Source organism: Saccoglossus kowalevskii, chromosome 21 (assembly GCF_978046115.1).
Source record: "Saccoglossus kowalevskii chromosome 21, keSacKowa6.1, whole genome shotgun sequence".
Classification (NCBI taxonomy): domain Eukaryota; kingdom Metazoa; phylum Hemichordata; class Enteropneusta; family Harrimaniidae; genus Saccoglossus; species Saccoglossus kowalevskii.
This window is the reverse complement of record NC_140661.1, coordinates 25,709,524-25,715,523: the sequence shown is the minus strand read 5'-3', so window position 1 is coordinate 25,715,523 and position 6,000 is coordinate 25,709,524. Positions and strand designations below refer to the sequence as shown.

The following is a 6,000-nucleotide window of genomic DNA, read 5'->3' as shown; positions in this document are numbered from 1 at the left end:
TTTACTGACGTGAAAATTATCCGCAAATCACATCCTTTTAAAAATTTCAATGTTTTAAATAAATGTCTTATAATTCTCGGTTAATCGGTACTTTCCGTCAAAACTCGCTATCAGTTACAAACACTTAGCAAAGATGCCTTCGACCCACGGTCAATTCAAACAACCAATATGGTTTACATCATACCGGGTAAACACCATAATAACCAGTTTCCACTAAATTCCCAACCAAAGGTTCCCGAAAGTCAATGAATATAAGGTAATAAAAAACCATGTGAGTCACTTGTTATGAACATGCGTCTTCGTTTCGGAAGAACTGGGAACACTTACGCGTAGGGATACAAGATTCGATCCAAATTAATACACATTAGTTCAATACAGATAGTGCAGCCTTATTCTTCCCATTCCTCCCCTTTCTCTCCCTCCTTTTCCAGCTTTATTCACCTATTTCATTCCTTCTCTCCCTCTCCCCACAAAAGGATACAGACTCCCTTAAAACCTCTTTTTCATAATAGTCAATTAATGTGTTTTTTTAGAATAGTTCCCATACGTTGGGTGGGCCCACGTACGTATTACTCCATAATCGAAAACATTTGTTCATAATCGACAGAATTATATGAAACTGGATATTGAACGGAAAAAAATACATCTGCTGTTCAATCAAATAGGAAATGCAAATTACCATGTTTGATCCAATCGCGGAATAAATCGTCATGGAAATATATCCTAACATGTGTAAAGTATTATCAAAATAGAAAATAAAAGATCGCTGGTAGTCGGCCATTTTAAATCGATCCGCTAAACCATTGATTGTAATTGACACATGCAGCAAATAATTAATGTTTTTAATTCAGAGGGTTCTGAAATACGACGCCGGTTGGATGGCCGGACATACGAAGGGAGACAGAATTACAAGCCACCTTTTTCGAACTTCGTTGGAAGAGCACTTACAATTACTGTCGAGTCATAGTGTTATAGTGTGTATATCGGTATACAGATTAACCAGGGAGGGTTCATTGCAAAAATGAAGCTAGCTAGTTGAAAATACGATACATGCCATAATTTGTGTTTACAATTTTTTCATCAAAGCTACACCAAAACTCTGTTGATCATCACTCCACTTTTTTTCAACAGAAAATCGAGTTTTTTTCATAATATCTTCAAACTGTTCCCAGTTCCATTTTATGCTTAGGCTGTCTGGCTCGTGACCATAAATCACCTCCCCTTCTTTGAAATGTATCTTCAAATCCAAATTACCTATATACGGGAAATAAGTTAATATATACAAAGTAATTTGCATGTACATTGCAGGTCTGATGTGTTATAGAAGTAATACACAGTTTCTTAGAGCTATTTTGTTATTCACATGCATAATCATGCATGTCTTTTCGAAACATTACTTCTATCAATATTTTTTGAGCATCAGTTAGCATTCCCATAATCATGTCTATTCTCTAATTATCAGATCAGATAAATGACATGACAACAAAATTCATAGAATCCTGGTCCAAAGTTGTTCTTAAAACTTCTTATAATCACATAAACTAACTATGAATACTTAAACAGTGCAAGCATATTACTTGGACATTTAAGATTGGTGTATTTTGGTGCTGAATAAATTTATGAAACGTGTTATCTGAAAACATAAATCATATAGATGGCACCGACGGGAAACTAGTTATTACAAAATACGTACATACACTAATCATTTAATACCACATAAACAATCGAATTGATCAACATATATCATTGATACTCACGTAGATATACGACTTGTTCACATGTGCTCTGGCATCCGACCTTGATATATTATGGTCTTTTTATGAATGTATCCATATTCTCACTCATAACGTATTTGGTATCTATACGAAAATTTTTCATATTGAAATCTGCTCCATATTCTCGGTTTATTCGTGTCAGCAAATTCAGAATTAAATTACTAAGTGTGGCATGTGAGTAAGTTTGAACTTGCTCGTCTTCATTTTGTTTAATGTCGATACCAATCAGCAGTCTATCATTGTTCCCTGAGAAATTAAATAACAATATAACATATTATTGCATTGAATGGAAATTGTTTTAGATTTTAGTACTCGGCGAGATGAAAATCTAAAAATGTACATGATTTACATAGGCGGACTCATGAGAAGATTATATCATTCAGTGTTTTGACACTTCCAATAAATTCACTCATGCCGTTCAATTTCAAATCTATAAATTTATTATACGCCTAGCTGTGTAAGCTGTAGCACTAAGCGCTACACTTTTTGTTTGTGTACGCATGATCAATGAAAACACACAACAAATTATCACGCAGCAAATACGGCGAAGGAACGCGAACCTAAATTTCGGTACTTTGCGCATAACCTCATATTATTTTGAACAATAATATCATGCTTCTTACCCATTGCCTCATTTACTGTCGTCAAAAACGATTCCATATCGTGTATTGGTATATTACTAAAGCTGCTGCCAATGAATAGTATCAGCTTTTTCTGATTTAAACACTTGATATGTTGCAAACCATCGACGTACAGCCCATGGAACGGTTTCACTTCCAAACCATGGAATTGTTTCATCAGTAGGTCTGCATGGTGTTCCATGAAATCTAAAAATGTGAAAGTGTTCATTGATCGCGACGTAAACCGAATTCATTTCATTTTCATGACTGTTCTTCAAACAAGATTTTCAAAATGTATATGCAAAAACTCCTTATATTGATAAGAATCAAATAGACAATGTAGTATACCGATGTTTACGTGTGATATCATATGTTGATGAAAATAAAGTATTACAGGATTTGTAATGTAATGACAATATTAAAATTGCATAAGATATTTTTACAATTACTAGGTCAAAGCATCAATGGTGTTTAGGTGAAGATTTTGCAATATTAATTTGTGAGTGATCAAGAATTAACGCAAACAAATTTGAGAACGTTTACGCACTGAAAAGCTCGTAAATACCCTGAAAACTGAAATAATAACAATTGCGATAGGTCAAAAGACCAGATAGTTTTAACGAGAATCTTGATTATCATACACAAGGATAAACACACAAATTCAATAACATATGCAATTTGACTGAAATATATACCGATATGGAACAATAAGTACGTACTTATTGATGGAAAATCGATATTTTACCGCAATTGGTTTGACCACGGGGTGAAGTACGTAAGTGGTTTGACTGATGAGAATGGGGAGGTTCTGTCATTCAATCAGTTCCAGACTAAATTTAATATTTAATATAAAGTCAGATTTTATTAAATATTATGGTTTAACGTCCGCAATCCCCACAGAATGGAAATCTGCATTAAAACAACGTACGTCGCCAAAGGAGACGAGACCTATTTGCGAAAATTATAAGCGATATAGCAAATTCAAATGTAATGACTACTACAATGTTTTAAGAAATTAAAAAATTGAGAAGGCCACTGCATTAAGCACATTTGCTAGTAAACAATATACAGATGACGTTGACTGGCAGGAAGCCTGGAAACAAATTAAACAGATAACAATCAACGAAAAAAATGCGCAGATTTCAGTATAAAATGTTGCATCGAATTCTTGCGACAAATGTTTTTCTATACAAAAATAAGAAAATTGACGATGACAAATGCAAAAACTGTGACCTAAAAAAAGATTTAGAACACTTGCTGTGGGAGTGTGAAGAAAGCCAGAAATTCTGGCAAAAATTTAAAATATTTTGGATAAATATATGTGCCGAAAATATCAATATTTGTAAAAAAGAGGTAATCTTTAATTCTGGTGGGAAAAGTAAGTTTCAAGCCCTGTGGAAGCACTTAATTTCACTTGGGAAATACGAATTATATATTGCGAGGTTCAATAATTCTAAACCAAACTTAAACTTACTCATTGAAAGAGTAAAACAAACCTTTAACCTAGACAAAGCGATCGCAGAACAATACAACAAACACGAAATATTTGTTAACAAATGGGAAAATATAATGAAATACCTAGAAAAATAAAAATACTGTAAAAATATGTATATATAACATGAGGGACTTTGACCTTGTTTTTTTGTGTTTTTGTATTTGTATTATGATCAACTCTTTTTGTTATTTTTTGTTGTATTTGTATTTAAAAAAAAAGTTAATCCGTATTCTGTTAGTTAACTATTATGCCAAACTGCAATATACGAATAATTAAAATCTGTGCATTGTATTTATTACATCACATTTTAATATACGATTAATTAAGATCTGTGCATTGTATTTATTACATCACACTTCAATATGCGATTTAAAAAAATATACCGAGTAATCCAACTATTGGCATTCAAAGCAAACATTTGTTATGTACTTTCTAACAATAAAAACATTGTAGTTCTCACATTTTGTAAACGTACCTTTAGCTACATCTATCGGAATATAAGTGACTGATTTGTTGTTCTTCAATAACGATGAAAACAGAGGGGTGGTTTTACTGGAATTTCCAGAACCTAGCTCGCAAACGCTAACATCTTGCAAATGCGAGACGATTTCATCTGCAATGGATGAATCATCATTATTGACAAACTAATGATCTCAGTAGCATGTGTACTATTTGAAATTGAATGGAAAACTCAGTTTTATTTGGTCTCTACTGTAGATGTGTTTATATTTTTTATAATATGTTACTTCACTTCTTTGTTAATAATGTTTCAATGAAATTTTCCATTTTTTTCATGCACTAAATATTTATATATTCTTTACATACAACATACCTTATTGACTGATATACGCACTGGTGAACTGAAATTTCTACACATGTCATACTATTGTAAATACTAGCATGAATAACAATAAGCGATATACTTGCCTGCGTGTTTTTTCAGGATTTCCTTTTCTGCCCTGTAAAGATGATAGTGTGGATTTTCCAAAGTCATTTTCTCAAAAAAATTAGATCCGATGGTGTCAAAACAATACCAGTGTTCAACGTATTTTGGCTCCGATAGTAACCATCTTCTGATAGTTTCTTCACTGGCTTCCATTTTATTCCTGAAATAACAAACATAATTTATTATTCCTAGTATATTACTGTTATTATACACGTGTTCAATTGACAATGTTTTATGCGCATATGGTACTTTCAGCGATATTGTCTGAAAGAATGTTTTGGAATTATGTTGGAGGGGGGCTGTATGAACGACCATGGTAACTTTGTCAACATCGTATGAGGCGCATACTTGATAACAAATATCCACAGACATATTTCAAAGTTTTGTTGACTTTTAGCTAGAACACAGCATCCAATTCGTCTTGAAGTGTACATAATATTCAACGTAATAGAAAAACACTTCAGGGACAGGGACACTTTTTTTAGTGGATAGGGTACTTACATAAAAAAAGATCGCGGTGTGGGCAAAACAGCCTTCAGAGCAGGGGATAATAAAAAACCCATTGGGGAAATAACATCTGCTAAATGTGGGCAATAACTGACAATGCGAGTCACCCACTGATCTGCTGAGTGGTTAATGCATTCAAGAAGCCCATAGAAGCACAGTGATGTAGGCAAAAAGTGTATGTTTTAATGAGGGAGAGGAAAGATGAATTTGGTCAGCAATTTTTTCATGTTGAGGGTAGCTTATGAACAGCTTTTAATTTCCCCGCTTCCCTTTATATTAATTAGCATACTTCAAAAGACCAATAAAATAAATTTTGTCGCAGAGTATTGACTATTTCAATTTTTTGCTCGTTGGCTGCACATGACGCTTGGCTGAGCGATTTCCTTGTTGCCTAATGGAGTTTGATATTCTGCATTTGGTGAACATTGCCGGTGGTTCTAGTCCCATCAGAACATTCACATAATTGTGATTTAAACAATTTGAAGCACTTTTGAAACACAATGGTCAACGATGTTTCAACCCAAAATACCAGACCATAAATGTTTCATAATGTTGTCCCATGTGCCAGACGACCCCTGCTTTGATAAAAATACAACCCATTTTAAAAATGGTGAAAAAACAAACAAACTATGGACGGATAAAAAAGTGAAAGGTGTA

General features: G+C 33.4%; 1 pseudogene across 1 annotated transcript; it reads right to left on the bottom strand.

Moving 5' to 3' along the window:
* Positions 1-1,056: 1,056 nt before the first annotated feature.
* LOC146729825 (uncharacterized) lies at positions 1,057-4,989 on the bottom strand (annotated as a pseudogene). Its single transcript, XR_014928035.1, has 5 exons — positions 4,818-4,989; positions 4,366-4,503; positions 2,399-2,602; positions 1,758-2,021; positions 1,057-1,254 (listed from the first exon to the last, which is right to left on the bottom strand). The product of XR_014928035.1 is annotated as an uncharacterized LOC146729825 (transcript).
* Between the last annotated feature and the right edge of the window lie 1,011 nt (positions 4,990-6,000).